This window comes from Cydia pomonella, chromosome 12 (assembly GCF_033807575.1).
Source record: "Cydia pomonella isolate Wapato2018A chromosome 12, ilCydPomo1, whole genome shotgun sequence".
NCBI lineage: Eukaryota > Metazoa > Arthropoda > Insecta > Lepidoptera > Tortricidae > Cydia > Cydia pomonella.
Genome location: NC_084714.1, coordinates 20072796 through 20090558, shown reverse-complemented (window position 1 = coordinate 20090558; position 17763 = coordinate 20072796). Strand labels below are relative to the sequence as shown.

Here is a 17763-nt window from a genome sequence, read left to right as displayed (position 1 = left end):
CGTCCTCGTCGTCCTGATGACATTGGGATAATTGAAAAATGACTTTATGTCCGACCTCCAAACGAGCTATTCAACTGTGACATGGCATGCCAACTTCTGTGAGAACCTCGAAGTACAGATGGTCAGCCACATCTGATGTAATCAACTTTGCTTAGCAATAAGGGCATGATTCGTTTGGATGTGACTGTACTCGTACTGGGGCAAAGAAAAAAAAATCTCATGCCGAAACATTGTTTTATTAAGATTTATAATAGTATTGTATTCAATTCTGCATTAAATAATTTCTCATAATTTGAATTAATTTTACAGATTGCATAATCAAATTTTTCATCATAAAAAAACATAAAATGCAATCCCGGGTATTGCCATGCAAATACTAAAACTCGAATTTAAGTATCAATTGAATTTTAACCTAAAATCAAGTTTTATGACGCATTGGCGTACGACAATAATATTGATTTATGATGATATTGATATTTATTAATTATAATTACATATTGTTGAAGTAAACATTTCATAATCAATTAAAATATATCTTTCTTAAATAATGTAGTATAAAATTAAAGCATGTCAAGTCTAGCATCTTGTCTAAAAACAAGAGATAAAACACATTGAATATAAAATTATTAAAATTAGCATTATCATTGTCATGCACACTCGCGAGTTGGTATTGTAAAAATAAAAAGTCATGCGTTAGAATGTTTAGTAATTGTTAGTCAATATAATTCAAAACACGAAGTACGACACAAACTCTTATATCCAATGTGTAGAAAGATAAAAAAAAATTGTATAAATAAAAACAATGCGCGAACGTTAGGATCTCGGCGGAAATCGGAAAAACGGTATGAAGATCACAATAGGGTGGAGTCATTGGCTTACTAACTAAGATGACATTTTCCCGATTTCATCCGGACCTTACAATTGTCAATAATGTATAACAGTCTTAAGGTAAAAAGAAATGAACAATTTGTGTTACAAATCAACTGCTCTTGAAAGGAACTGAGACAAATGCAGTCAAACACTATCACGTAATAACAAAGATGGGAGAAGATAGGCGGATGCGGTGATCAGTGTTGACAGCATTTAAAACTGTTCCTGATCTAGATATAAACGATGAAGTAACCAACCTTATCATTGCAACACAAAATGTTTTACTTAAACTGGTGGACAAAGATTAACAAAATGCCGCGGAAGCTGCTGTAGATGAGCCAAGTCATATCTGTAACAAGGAAAAATCTATGAATGAAACGATGACATAACCTTTTAATATAATCAATGATGTACAAACAAGTATGGGAAATATGAATGCGGATAAAAAAACCAGTCTAGACACAATAGATAGAACATGACACAGTAACCCGTTGATTGCGAAGAGAGCTCAAACACATACACTGTGACGAATATACGCAATAAAGGAGGGGGAGGGCCAGCAAGATTAATACGTACAGAGTGACTTGGCGTTTTGAGCTAAAATTTCGGATCAATAACTTGGGACAATGAATCCGCTGAGATTCAAGCGGAGGTTAAAAGGTTTTTTAGGGATCCACCGCTCAAATTAGACCTCCATTGTGCGTGCGCAAACAATCTAAAGTTTTCAATGTAATCTAAAATGGATGGAAAGTGCCTGCTTTCAAAACAACCCCTTCTGGAAACCGGAGTGTGAAATTTTATCTAAGTTTTCGGATGTAACTTTTGTATTAAAGAAATATTTTGTTATTCTGGTGGCAAACAATGATTATTTTATTATGAGAAAACAGGAGTTTACGTTGTTTACTACCACGATCATTACCAGAAATGCTAGTAAATAAATTGTGGTCATTAATATAAATATATGTAGACATATTTATATTCATGTGTATTCATGACCATATATATAAGAGTCTCTAAATTTGAACTGAAATACACTATAAAATCCGTCGGGATCCTTCTTGGCAGGGCACGTTGTATACCTTTAAAATAAATAATACTCGTATTTCTTTCTTCACAGTCCATTGAAATAAGGTGAAAAGTAAGTAAATCGATAATTTTTCTAAATTCTGAACCCTCTTAGACCAGATCAAAGTAAAATTTTAATTGAAATCCAAATGAATTTAATCCGTGCAACTTGAACGGTCGGCTGTTGAGCTCGAATTCGAATGGCCGCGGGTCAATGGCAGATTGCATTGAGGTACCGCGAGGTTGACACAGTTCTACCGATTCTTCAATTTATCGTACCGTCGCCAATGTTAAAGCATATCAAGACGATTATGGAACTTTTTTATAGCAAGTCGGTGGCAAACACACATACGCAGCAACAGATTCACGTGCTCGTTGGCGACCCTAGAAAAACTTGTAGGTACTCTTTTTTAACCCAATACCAGTCTTTCGAGAAAACTATAGGCAGCGTTTGTACTTATAAGTATGTTAACGGTAAATAATATAACATATTTAATTGAAAACAATGAAGTTTTCATGGAGTATAAATGCAGGCTTTTGTAATTTTATAACGAATTATTAAGTCTAGAAGCTTGTATTATTTGACCTAAACAAAATAGTTATAAAACAGCTGTCATTTTGAATTAAAAAAATGATAATACAAATGGGAAAAATTCTATCAATACTGGAAAAGTATAGTTATTTTATTTTACCTTTTCATATGACCTATATTTTCATCTTACATAAACATAAAGGCTACTTCTAACTAGACCTTCACGCATCAATTCTAGAATTCTACATAAATCTAGTTCAACATAAATGGCGCTATATTTACGACTTTAATTAAAGTAATAAAATTCCAACCTACTATAAAGTTCTACGATTAGTTGGCAGTTACTAAGTTATACCTTGTGCGTATAATCGAATTAAAAATAGCATCCATAAGGAAATATTCGCCATGTGTGTCGCCGCGTCCTTGGCGGTCGCGAATCTAATAATGAATTCGGAAAGCCCGCGCATGGTAACAGCGTTTATCGCAGCTTTATCAATCAGTTTCGTCACGGCCTCGATTTGGCCCACGCCTCGCGATAATCTTCGCGATTGCCCGATTTTTAATCCTATATAATACCACCAGAGTAAAATGAGCTATAAGACTGAAATAGCATAATCGTGATGAGAGTCCGAATATAGTGGCATCTCTGTCCATTTTAGACAGACACCTGGAACATATTTATTAGCTTGTAGAATGAGCTCTTTGTTTGTGGTGGGAAAATAAAATTATTGCCAAGAATGTACGATATGTGCTTCCGTCTAAATGTAGTTGTTATATGTGTCAGCCTTTATTGTAATTTATTATGGTTTCTAGATGGCTATTAGGGCTTTTATTAGGGCGGTACACACGTCAGCACCGCGGATGGCTGCGTCGCACTTAATAAAAGGGTCGGAATCTAGTAAATAAACAAGCGATTTATAGCTGTGGTCTTGGCCACGAAGTCTTACTTATTTAAGTCTTCGTTCACGTTAATAAATTCACAAGTTAGTAGGTATAATACAACATTAGTTAAAAGCAAATCATACATTTATAATTTTTAATTCTAATAATTGCGCTGATTAGACTTATAAATTATTCATCAAAATAATTATATTATATTAATATTTATAACAATACGATATCGACGTAAAGTTTAAAGTCGGACCGACGATAGTTTAGCCAACAATTTACTCAGATAGAAATGATAATGGCCTGGCCTCATTTAAAGCATTTAGCTGTTATTCATTTAGATTCCAATTTGCCAGCATTCGTCTTGGCATTTCAACCCGTAAATACGACTATACGCCAGACTACAATTTACTACCGTGTATAATTCCAAATTTTTAGTTGTCCTTACCGTTTTTGTAAAGGCAAATGTTTCTATTAAATCAACTGTTAACTGGAAGAGATCCCATACAGGGATAAGTTCGCCTTTGTTGTATTTAATTTACTCTGTAACTGTGTTTTTCGTGTTTTTATTTCTATGTACAATAAAGTATATACATACATACATACATACATATCATTGAACATTGACGCGTTCCCCCTTAAAATTGGGACATGTGCTTAATTTTCTAAAACCGAAATGAAACCTTTAAAACTCTACATAAGGTTTCATTTTCTGTATATTGAACAGATCACATAGCAGAATTTACAAGCGCAATTACGCTGAACGTGTAAAACAATTCACTCTAAGACATTTGCAGTAACTTTTTACGAGTCTAGTTTAAATCTTGGTTATTAGATCTAAGTCTAGATCTTTATTAACGCAGTACCGGCATAGAGAAATAAGCTTAGACTGCTCACTCTATACATTAGTTAATAATAACAATAAGTTGTATGGGAGGTATGTTAAAACGTACGTTAAAACTGAATACTTATTAAGCTTAGATCTTATTACAAATAAGTTTTTGCAAAGCTTTTATATAGTACCGGTGCACGGTGAATAAATCTTTATGACTTAATTTTATTAGACCAACCTCAATAATGGAATTAAGTCTAATAGCCACCATATAAAACATATGTATAGAAAGATGGTAAATTATTTTCTAAAGAACGGTTATCGGTTTAAACAAAATATAATTTATTTTCTCATACGTTTAACATTTCAATTATATTATACTTTAATAACATAATACATATAAAACTTAAAATCTAAATCTAAAAATAAATAAAACTAATCTTAAAATAAATAATTAAAAACTATCCCCCTGCGGCATGGTGCCGTAGATGCTGGCAGCATTTCCTCGTTGTATCGCAATACTTATTCTCTGTGCGAGGAAGCTGCCAGCTCTACGATCACCGGTAGCGTCTTCTATTTTTTTGGCTAATGCCTTAAATAGTGTAGATGCATTCGGACCCCACGGGCCAAGGGTCTCGACGCCAAAAGGTACGAAATCGTATTCGGGGCCGAGACCCCTATATTTGATCTTTTTTAATTTTTCGGCCGCCTCTGCCGCCGCGCCGGGTTTTGCAGTTGTGCCGTGGAGATGAGACGGGGCTAGAGTGTCTACACATTTCAATTAACCATAACTTAAGAATATGCGAAATAACTTTCGGCCTTTGTCAAAAGTGACGTTACTTCAAACAAAAACGTCACTTTTGACATTGACATATCTGATCCATATCGTATCTTTTTTGACGTATATTAAAGTTCTAATGGGGCCGTTTATGTTAGCTCTTAACGCATACACCACTGAACCGATTTAGATGATATTTAGTATGGAGATAGTTTGAGGCCCGGGGAAGGATATAGGATAGTATTTATCAATCATCATCATTCGGCGCAGACAAAGTCGCGGGCAAAAGCTAGTAATATAATTTTGCACTCTTAAAAGTCAATTTTAATTAAATAAAACAATACGCAGTAGAGGTGTCCAATTCCGTGACTTCCCACATGATTGTAAATCAGTCGTTAATCGATATAAAAGGACGTGAGGAGTGATACGCTGTCGCGTAGGTTAGATGACGTCACGGCGCCGGCGCCTACTCGATGTTTTAAGGCACAGCTATATAATGTGACCTATATCATCATCATCATCTTCCTCGCGTTGCCCCGACATTTTGCCACGGCTCATGGGAGCCTGGGGTCCGCTGCCAATGTCTAACAAACGGGACTCTCGGGAATCCGAACGGGAATCAAGATTTCTCCCTGGCGACGTTTCCAAGCCGACGCGTTTGGTGCATGCTGAATCGGATAAGGACGGGAGTTGGGAACTGTGCCTACTTATAGCACAAATGGAACTGGTGCGAATCACCAGTATGTCGGTGTGGAGCACCCGAGCATACCGTACACCACACGGTATTTGACTGTCCTCTAACCAAATACCGTGGGCAAGTGGAGGATTTTACCACCTTAAGCAAAGAAGCGGTACAGTACTTAAAAACTGTAAATCTTTGAAGTAGAGTAACACAAAAAGCCATACGAAGAAAAAAAAAATTGACGTCATCGCGCGGCGCGGCGCCGGCGCCTAACTACTCGATATGTTCAAGTTTTAAGGCACAGTTATCATATGCGACCTATTTTTTCCAAAGCGAAAATTTGTTACAGATTAACTTCTAGCCTTGTTGGTAATGACCCTACCCTACCTACTAAGCAGGACGTCCCGGGTTCGAATCCCGGTAAGGGCATTTATGTATGTGTGTTTATCATGAATATTTGTTCCTAAGTTATGGATGTAATCTATTTATTTAAGTCGCCTAGTAGTTGCAGTACAAGCTCTACTTAGTTTGGGGCTCGGATCTGTGTAAGATTGTCCCAAATAATATTAATTAATGTTTTTTTTATAGTTTTTCGGAAATAACTTAAGGTACCGTTTGCAACAAAAACAGTGTATAAAGTTTAGAAGATTTTGTAGAAGAATGTCATAGAGTTTTTTTTCTCAAAATAAAATACAGAAAAAAAGCAGTACACGACGCGTCTTTAACAGACCATAAAACAATACCTGGCCTTAAGTAATGAAAAGAACTGATACTAAAGTAAGTTTAATTACAATAAATTAAACAAAACTATCGCTTGGGAACAGAGTTAACAATGCGCGGACGGATCAGCTGAATAAAGAACATTACTGAAGCTTGTGGACCTTTGTATCGACGGCTTGCGTCACCACGTAAATGAGATCTGGCCGACGCCTCTTTGTGTAATGTGTGGATTCTTTTACTGTTACTATGTTGATACAAAGAGTGATTAGCGCCGACTTCTTTGGTTCTTTTTTTTCGTTAGATTTTGATAAAATTTGCCAAGTTTGAAGTGCTCATTCAGGCGGAATAAACACGAGATCCATATTGGGATGTCACATATTATGTGCTCAATTTTTAGTGCCTAATAAAAACATGCTGTTTGTGGACAGCTGAATAAGGAGGACAACAACAAACGTGAACATCTGTAACTGTACCCTTTCCAAGCAAATCAATACTTTTTATTTGTTTTGTTTTGTCTGTGTTTTGTTAACCTGTTTCTGTGCAATAAAGTGACATACATACATACATACATAAAAATAATAGGACATACAGTAAAGTTGTGCTAATATTGTACAACATAGGGAATCTAAGCATAAACTTTTATCGAAATCTGACAAAAAAACCGGACGAGTCCTACCGAGGGTTCCGTACTTTTTAGTATTTGTTGTTATAGCGGCAACAGAAATACATCATCTGTGAAAATTCCAACTGTCTAGCCATCACAGTTCATGAGATACAGCCTGGTGACAGACGGATGGACGGACAACAGTCTTACTAATAGGGTCCCGTTTTACCCTGTGGGTACAGAACCCTAAAAACAACAAAAAAATAAAAATAGGCCCTTTAGTAGAAGTTAAAATTGATATAGAATTTTGTTGTTTCCACGTTGAGAAACAACCATTTCAAACATTTTGCAAAATCACCAATGGCTTTCACCAATTTACATATGTGACTGAAAATATATAACCACCGCAGAAACCGACGACAATAATGATCAAATATGTGGCTAATTAATTCATTTATTTCATCAACCCACGTTAGCCTAAATTATATGTAAGTATTCTTTGTAGCGGTATTGTTCACAAGAAAACTAATCTTATTAGCGTACCGTACGACTAGTTAGAAGTTAGCCTCAAAAAGATAATCAATAGGTAACGGTGTATAATATTTAAAGATAATAATATACATTGTGTAATACAGGGCCCTCGATATCGGCCGTATCTAAATCCCGCCGATCGAGCAAGGACAGATCGATACCTCGATCCTATATCGGGTTATCGGAGTCGATAATTGCCCGATAACGAGTATGATTTACTATATATATTACTATGTATATGTATATTGTATATCGTCGCCTAGGACCCATAACTATTACAAGCTTTGCTTAGTTTGGGGCTAGGCCGATCTGTGTACTGTACGATTGTCCCCAAATGCATTTCTCAGTAACTGGACTGACGCTACAGTTAATCGGGAAGATTGGAAGTCTAGGGGGGAAGCCTTTGCCCAGCAGTGGGAAACTTTATAGGCTCGTAAAAAAACGTCTCAACGGTGGTTTAAACGAGATATTGTTTCAAAATGCTCTATGGGATTCGGTCAGACAAACAGTAGGTATTACTATATTCCCTGTCGCTACTTTGCTTCTACGTGATAACATTTCCATCTTCACCAGATAGATGGTTGGCAGTCCTCAACTAAGCGTTTCTCCAGAAACATCATGCCTCGCACAATTGTGGAATGAACTTTCGCCCGCGGTATTTCTAGAATAGACGAGGCAAAATAATAGGATTTGATAAGACACGACACTTTTTTTTTACTATTTTAGAAGGCAAGATTCGATGCTAGAGAAGGAAGAGGAAACCACGAGCAAACTACACGCAGCAACTAAAAGGAAAAGCAAATGTCGTGTGCCACAGGGCCCTAAAGAACTTGGCCAAGGACCGCGAAATCTGTCTACTCCACTGAAAAGAGCTATGCTCTTAAATGATGATGAAGATGTTCTTCACCAAAAAGGCGTACTCCCATCTTATTAGTCAAAGAGCCCATGACTGCCAGACTTACGTATTAGTAAAGCGTTTTTCTATAAATGGCCCCTTACCTTAATAAATAATAAATAAATAAATATTATAGGACATTATTACACAAATTGACTAAGTCCCACAGTAAGCTCAATAAGGCTTTTGTTGAGGGTACTTAGACAACGATATATATAATGTATAAATATTTATAAATACTTAAATACATAGAAAACACCCATGACTCAGGAACAAATATCCATGCTCATCACACGAATAAATGCCCTTACCAGGATTTGAACCCGGGACCATCAGCTTCGTAGGCAGGGTCACTACCCACTAGGCCAAACCGGTCGTCGCAAATTTAATTAAAAATTAATAGGCAAGGATGATCCCCGATTATGAAACCTGGGTCGTTGTGGCTTTGACAGCTATCAGTCAATAAAGGTGTATAAAATTAAGCTCAAAAACGTCATAGTATAAAAGCTGAATTTCATATCACATATTATGTGTCGAAGTCTAGTCTTAGGACCCACTTTGTAGCTTACCATAAGGACGAGATTTGCTTGTATCTTTATGCAAATAACCTGTCAAAGCGTTCTTAAGACAAGCGACATAGTGGGATTTTTTGCTTGGAAACGACAAATATATTTTTGAGAGAACATAAAATGATGTTTTTTAAGTTTGATAATCTCTGAATTTTTTTTTTTTTTGGAAAATTGATATACTTAAAGTGTATTTAGTTTATTTTTTATACTTTTAGTTTAAGTTATACATATATGTAGGTACCTACAGTATTGTTTGTTAGTAGTGAAGTGTGCCCTCACCGCTAAAATGTTTTTTTTTTGTTTCATAAGTGAACATTACGTATTCCTATCTGAAAATAAAGATCTTCAAACCTAACCGTATATTTAAGAAAAACCCTATCTTTTTTTACCTGTGCCATAAGGTCCTGTGCCGAGGAAATAGCCAGCAAAAGTAACATACTTTGAAATTTGATAATTTCGGGATTCCTTCACTCTTATTTTATAAACTATAATTACTATTCGACACACTTGAAGCTTAGTCGAGGAACTAGCAAAAGTCAAAGATAAAGGAGATTACCTAAAAATATCACTAATCGGTGACATGTTTCACTACTCTATTCCATTATCTGCTACTGATTGGTTTCCAATAATGAGAAAGGCGATGATTAACTACTACGAATTTGGTAATTCCTTATCAGTCAGGTACATGACACCTGCCACCTTACGATTGGAACAAAAACGCCGCTAAAGTGATAAATTTAATTAGCTGTACGGTCAAGGAATTTCATTCCATTCAATACCATTTAGCACCTTGTGCACAGTGACAACAGTATGAGGTCTCTAGCGACTTTCATATTGATATTCATTGTGACAAGGTCCGATATGGTACTTTTCTCAAACTTGTTATGAAATGATGACATGACTTACGTCAAATTAGGTCCGGAAATTCTACATATCAGGTGCGATGAGTGAAGATGATATGTAAAGGAATTTCATACTGCCTTACACACCTAGGACTGTAAAGCAACCTTCTTTTTTTTAACATCAAATTGTGACACGTCTTGGCATTCAACCATCAACAAATATAGGTACGTTACGGTGATTTGTTATGCATATTCGTTGGATATATACGAGTAGAAGCATTCAGCAGCAATGGTGTCAATAATAGTTGTTTTACAAGGGGGCAAAGTTGTTGTTTGAGAGATTCCAAAATTGAACCACGAACGTAGCGAGTGGCTATAGAAGTGGAATCTTGAGCATTGCGAGGTTTCAAGGCACTAAGGTTAAACAAACTTTTCCTCCGAGTGAAACACAAAAATGTTCACCACACCAACGAGAGGAAAAAAATCAAACCAAATCACATTCAAATGAACGTACTTAATAAAAAAAATATCATTCAAAATCATCATTTCTACCAGCTAACATAAGAAAACAACTCAAAATGTGCATCTGATCACTTTGCCCCACATGTGGATAAAATGCAACTTTCTCATTCGTTTTTGAACAACCAAGAGGGCGTTTGCCAGTTGTTGTGGTGAAAAGAGTATTATATCTATTTATCCAGATGGATATGCCATGCCATGGTAAAAATGTGGGTATTGATGACTGTTCCTATATGACTCAGTTATAAGGTAGTGTAGAGATTAAAGATGCAAATATCACCTGGGTGTTTCGATCAGAGAAGAAAATGATTTTGACATGGCACTTAAAAACATGTCGAAAGAATTTATAACATCTTTGAGTTTAAGACTTGTTCTTCGTACCTATCTAGAGTACGTGTTTTGTGGAAAAGATTTCGATATATTAATATATTTAGATGTCCAAAGGCCAAATCTCGAAGGAATTAGCCCCTCTGTGCGGGGCTTCGACGCTTGGATTAACTATTAAAAGTTTTTTTTTTTAATAAAGTGCGTGTTATTTGTAGTTTACTTTTAAAAAAATTAAAAGGGTATATTTATGTGTCTTGATATAGTCTAGATACATTTTCATCTTTTAATAGCTGAATTAAAAACGGTACCCACCATTGCTGCAAGTGGTAAGACGAGCGACGCTGACGTGATGTACCTGAAAATAGAAGAAAACTATTAAACATTTAGATTATGTATATGCTTTCTAATTTAAATATAAAATGTCTAAATGAAAAATTAATGAGCCAGTTTGTCACTTTAGTAACCTACCACTGGTATACTTCGATATTTCTCCCCAATAACTAAACATCTATTTTAGATACATCCGATGGAATAAAACAGTTATTCTAAGGCAGAGGTCAAGTACAATATATACATTATTAAATTCATGCCTGGATGCAAACTTCAATATCTCCTGAGCTCAATCAAAGTTCCTATAAAAATATCTTTAAAACCATTCCCAAGCAAAGATTCCCAGCAGCGCGAACAAATCGCAACCGCTTGAGAAATCAATTCCACAGATAAAAGATGTAAAAATCCCAGTTTAATAATCACCGCGTCGCTGAAAAAAATACCGCCGCCGCAAAAAAAAAAAAAAACTGCACTGCGGCTCGGGAACCCATTCATAAAATATAAAACTACACCGCACCCACACGCGTCTGCAGTGCAACACAGCCATTCATATAGTACGCCGCGCACACATAAGAAATATACTACGATAGTACGATAGGAGTACTATAAACGGAGCTACATTTTCCGAGCACAAGTTTGCAGCCTATATTGAAAATGTATTTTACGCTGCATTTGATTATGAACCTTAAACTCCTATAAATTGCGACTAAAGTCACATCTCTTTAAATCTGCAATGAAAATTCAACTTTACGCTTCATAGTTAAGCTTTATTATGGCTTGGTAGTAGAATGTTATATGACGTTTGAGCGGTGTACGTCTAGCTCCGAGACGTCTGCGGATCGTCGGTCTATTTATAGATATAGGTAGGTGCGATTAACTCTGCAGTTAATGCAGACGCGACATCCCTATCGATTTACCGAGTTAGATTGTTTGTTTGAATTGTTAGGCGAGATTGTAATTGTAACTTTGCCGGGTTGTAGTAGATTGCAGCTGTTTTGAGAGTATTGGGAGTTGTGGGATGGAAACTAATTTCAATACGGAGTTTGGGGGTTTTATTTTTATTTATCGCTGGAGTAAACGTGTGTTTCCATTACTTAACTATCCTTTCCATCTATACTTGTAAAGAAATTAGAAAGAGCGCACAGATCTTTTACTCCTGTATTTTCTTTGTAACGCAATTATCAGCAACAACTAGTACCAGTCATATATGTTATGTAAATGTTCATGCCAAGTTCCATATAATTTAAGCAAGTTGTAAGAGGGCGTGTAAAGCCTGGAAAATTAGAAAGGAACAAAAAATATCTCTCATCATCATCTCAATAACTCTGAAAGTATACTTCTGATTAAAATTTCGCTCGACAAATCCCTCGGCTATATCAGTCGCTATTTTATTCTAAAATAATACTAATATGGAATGCAGGGTAATGATACACAAATGAAAATTAGACATGTTTTCGTGACTTTTTCTATAAAGTCAACTTTTTTCTTGGAGTCGGCCCTCAGAAATGTAGATACAAACGTGTAAAAATTCCAAATAAAAACAACAATATTGCGGGAGCTCCCTCTTAAAATGAGATCATAACTTCGATTGTCAAAATCACACAAAGTAGACTGAACAAAACTATGGCGCTTATATTGACGCAACTTTACATTGCGTCTAGGAAAATAACGCCAAGCAACCTGCGAGTACATACGTGCGTTTCCCGGTTCCCGAAGCCGGAAACGCGGCGATAAGCGCCGCGGGCGGCGGGACAATGCCCGCTCTGGATTCTCTGCGCAAGCGCTATGCGGTGTGCGGCCGCTTTTCCGATATAGCATAGAGAAATAAGTATATGTCCATACATGGATTTTCTTGCTGAATAATAATAAGTTGTATGGGAGTTGAGTAAGTTGTAAAACTTATACTTAGGGACCTATAATATTATGCTTGAAACTAAACTTGTATAAAACTTATTATAAATGGGTTTTTATCTATGTATGGAGTTAACACTTCTAATCTTGCTTATTTCTCTTTCACTTTCATATATACGAAAAAATGTGTAAATGTGTGTAAATGAAATGCTTGATCTTTCCGTCTAAAAGTGTTAACCATTGGGACGGTTACCTTATTTAGGCCTATTTTATTTTGTCAATTTTTTCGTTACATTTTGATAAAATTTGGATGATTTGAAGATCTCCTTATTATGGGCGGAATCAAAACCTGTCCCGAAAAAATGTATTAAGTTTCCGCGGAGTTACGAAAATATCATAAGTTTTTGTAACTTCGGAGGAAGATTTTTAGGATATACGGTGAAATTGGCCTTATATTGTACAGAATAGGGAACTTTATCTATTCACCAAATATTATCATAATCTGAGCAAAAAACAACACCAAAATAAAAGTCGACCCAATGTGGTTGAAACGTCACATTTAGGAATAATTTTGCGTGATTGTCGTTACAGTCGACATAGTTCTCATTTGAGCGAATTGAGCGTCTGTCTGTCAATGCCTCGAAATCTATTTTTTTGAATAACATATGTCGTCAAATATACATGTAGGTCAGCTTGTCTGTCAGCAAGATTACAATTCAAGCCCCGTGGGACCTTCGTGAACCTAAAATGACTTCCCATAATTATTTACTAATGATACCAACATCATTTATCAAATCGCATGTTTGACTGTAACCGTTTATTATTCATGATTTTTAAGAGATTGCAAAGACAAGGTTAAGCTTTTAATACAACCATATTAATGGATGTGCAAGAGGAAACTTTTTTATTAATCGACTGCGTATAACCAATTACATACAGAATCGATAGAAACATTATCAATATTATCATACACCGGATTTTTAAGAAATAATTTCGCATGTTTAAACTTTGAATAAAAATTAGGTAGTATGCTCCAAACTGGTTTGAAAATGTTCAAATAATTTCTTTTTTTCACAGTTTTTAGCTAGGGTAAAACATTTCCGCACCCAAAAATCCGGGGTATGAAACATTATAAACCTATGATCTTATTTATACCCTAGGCATCGATCCAAATACTAATTTTGAGAATTGAAGAATTTGATAACTTTTCCTATTTCACAGTTGGGTAAAAAAATTAGAGAAACAAATTAAGTACAGAAGTGAAACACATCCCAGATTAATCATTATGAGGGATAAAATGTTATGCGAAATGTGACTTATTATACAACAAATCTTACTAGTACGGTTAAGGAATTTAATTTCAGTAACATTTCCTACCTTGTCACAGTGACTGTAAGTATGAAGCCCCTAGCGACTTTATTTGACTGTATGTACTTGTAAAGAATAAAACCATTCCTTCCATAACTAATCGATCATCCACAGCAAAGCAAATTTAAATAGACTATGAAGGATAAGATGACGACAAGCATGATCTGACATGTCTCGAAGTTTCCACGACTTCACATATTTCCGCGCGGATTGACACGGACATAACGCGTCGTTCTAGCCTCGCTGACAGAGAATGAGCCATTTAATGACAGAGGTCTCAGCCGAGACTTATTTATGGTAATACGGAGAATATATCGTTCAAGATTGTGGGATTATTCTGTCTTCGACAACTGGCTTCTTAGTGCAAGAAAATATAGTCTTGTAAAAGACATTTGTGACTTATCTGGAACCAGTGTTGTCACAAAAACCAAATCGTTCGTGACTTTTAGCCCTCGTCTGCGACTTTTGATTTGGCCGCACTTGGCCGGTTGTTCTTTTTATTTTATATTGCCAGGTAAAAAATGTGACTTTCGCAATCAAACTGTGTCTTTTCATTAAACGAAACGTAACTTAGGACGCCAGGGCCCTGGCAACACTGCTGTGAACGGTTCCCATAACTTCGCTTTGTCTATTTGCCATGGGGCTACAGAAACTTTGTTTGATATCAACTGTTATTATTATTTCTTAGTCAGTTTCCGATCGTGTTCTATCGTTTGTTGTGATCGTTCTATGAGCGTTTTGGATTGTTAATAAAGCATTCGATCACCACAATAAGAACTATATATAGTTAAATGAAGAACAAAGCAGTAATAATTATAAACAACACTAAAGGTCAGGGTGGATTAATTACCTTACCCACTGCATCATACGTCAGTGATTAAAGGTTAATAATTATAGTGACATAACGTTATCACTAGAGTGTAGTACCTATATTAACAGAATGCCTTCAAAACCTTTTTGTACTTTTTTAATTCCCCTGCGATTGAGAATCGCGTCGCGTAATGTGCGTTATTACGCCGTTATCACACTGCAATTACTGCCGAGTGTCATTATGATTGACAAGAAGATAGTGCAGATAAAGGGGACCGTGAGCTATCTAGCTTTAAGGCAGAACGCAAAGATTCAGCGTTTAGAAGCATCCCATGAAGTTGTCAAGCGTTGTCCCGTACCACCGCGAAATTTCTGATAATTTCAGTTTTGGAGTTTTTTTTTCTGTGATAAATATTCAAGGGCCAAAGTACTTTTTAATGCCTAATAGACAAATTATTATTTCCTTTATTTATTTTTGGTCTTAGGCTAGGTTATTTATAATATGAATATAAAAGTAAAATATAAAAACACTTACAAAACAATACAAAATATATATAAACACATTATAAAAAACCTAACCTAGGGTGCCGCCAGCAGCGGGGCAGGGCCCAAGCTGCCGGTGGTCAGGGCTGCAGAGAGAGGAACCGGCGGACTATCCGCGCCGTGTCCAAGATCACCGCCTTCTGCATCTGACCCTTGATCCAACCACCTAGCGAGAGTCTCTCAAGGTGTTGGTCGAGACTCTTCGCTATGAGACCATTCGCTGAAACGACTATCGGGACAATGATCGTCGAATCAACATCCCACATGGCGTTTATCTCGTGAGCCAAGTCTAGGTACTTACTGGACTTGTCCTTCTCGGCTTTCATGAGATTCTCATCATGGGGGATGGTGATGTCGACGAGCACGGCCCGGCGTTGCAATCGATCTATTATCACGATGTCAGGCTTATTGGCTACAATAGTCCTGTCAGTGATAATAGATCGATCCCAATAGAGCGTGGCACGACCATTTTCGAGAACTGGCGCAGGTGAGTACTTGTAGTACGGTACTTCGCGGCCCACAAGGCCGTATAGAAGAGCAAGTTGCTGGTGAATAATCCTGGCTACGAGATTATGTCTGTGCAAGTACTCGCCGTTAGCAAGATGAGAACAACCGGAAATTATATGCCTGAGTGACTCTCCGGGACGGCGGCATGCCCGACAAATGTCGACCGTACCGTCCTTCAGGATATATTTCCGATAGTTGTTCGTCATCATAACTTCGTCCGCAATTGCACAGGCAAAACCCTCGGTTTCTCCGAAGAGGTCCCCGAATCGTAACCAGTTCACCGACGCGAGCAGGTCCACGTCGGGTCCCGTGAGGGCCTTGTAGAACCGCCCGTGTAGCACCTTACTCTCCCATGCCGCCTTGCGATCCGCAGTACTTAGTACCACAGGTTTGCGCCAGTTCTCGTTTGCCAAGGAGAGCGGCGTGAGGTTCCTGTCTACTGCCACCACATCACGATGCATCCCACACTCGTTGTTAAGGAAATAATTCCTGAGATTGCACACCTCGCGGTTGTGGAGATCTTTGGCGTTTAGGAAGCCGCGACCTCCACACTTCCGTGAGATGTACAATCTCATAACTGACGAGCGTGGGTGTAGCATACGGTGTGTGGTGAGCAGTAGTCGGACCCTCCGATCCAGGGCGTCCAGCTCGGTCTGAGTCCACCTTAGTATGCCAAAGGAGTATGTGAGTAGGGGCATTACCCAGGCGTTGAAGGCGCGCACTTTGTTGCCTCCTGACAAAAGACTGTTAAGGACTTTTGTGAGCCGACTGAAAAAGCGCTCCTTCACCGACTGTCTAATACCCTCGTCCTCAATACCCAACGACTGTGTCATACCAAGGTATTTGTAGGTTTCTGATTCAGAGATAGATCTGAAAGACATTGTCTCAGATAGTTGTAAATTTGTTGAATTTACAACCTTCCCCCGCTGTACATGCATAACCGCACATTTATCGACACCAAATTCCATGTTGATGGCACTACTGAAGACTTCGGTGGTTTTCAGTAGCTCCAACAAGTCTTGGCTATTTGGTGCAACAGCTGTATCAACTTTATACAGCTCTAAAAAAAAAAAAAAAACTTGACGCCGTCAACGTCAGACGCGTTTTTTACAAATTTTTCCTTTTATTTTTGATCCAATATGTTTTTACTGGCTTTTTTAAATTTCTTTTGTACTGTTTTTTGCGGAATTATCTTGACTGTAATGCGACACTTCGCTTAAGGATACGCGACCGCAAAAATGTACATATTGTACAAAACTATTAGCCGTCGAACAATGGTCGAATGACAGAAAAAAAGGGAAAATGATAACAAGAAGTAAAACGCGTTCACAAGCGTCTACCACAACCAACGCACGCCCACCACCCTCGCCCGCCTCGTCCGTCTCCTTGCCATCGTCGTCGGGCGATGAATTCGCCACCGCGCCCGACACCAGCGAGTCGAGCGACGAGCGCGGGTCGCCGCCGCCGCCGCCACGACCACCTGCGCGACGGGGACGGCCACCGCTGCCGGCACGCTTGGGGCCTGCGGGACATCCTGCCCCGCCCATGGCTCCCGCTGCCGGTGGTGTAGTGCGTCGCATGCGATGGTCTCAATCCATGAATGAGAACGTCATGCGCGCCTACTATGGGGCTACAGAGGGGGGAACTAAACTATCCGCGTATCGTGTCCGAATTCTGCCTCTGTTTCAGGCTCTTGAACC

At 37.7% G+C, this 17763-nt stretch overlaps 1 protein-coding gene across 4 annotated transcripts in view; it reads right to left on the bottom strand.

Moving 5' to 3' along the window:
- Nucleotides 1–217: 217 nt before the first annotated feature.
- The window catches only part of LOC133523809 (mitochondrial cardiolipin hydrolase-like), a 267377-nt gene continuing 249831 nt past the window's right edge, over nucleotides 218–17763 (bottom strand). For all 4 annotated transcript variants that reach the window (XR_009800282.1, XM_061859548.1, XM_061859547.1 and 1 more), the window contains 2 exons: nucleotides 10967–11009; nucleotides 218–1219 (listed from right to left, as the gene is read on the bottom strand). The gene's annotated coding sequence lies outside the window, so the exon portion shown is untranslated. The remainder of the gene's footprint in view (nucleotides 1220–10966; nucleotides 11010–17763) is intronic.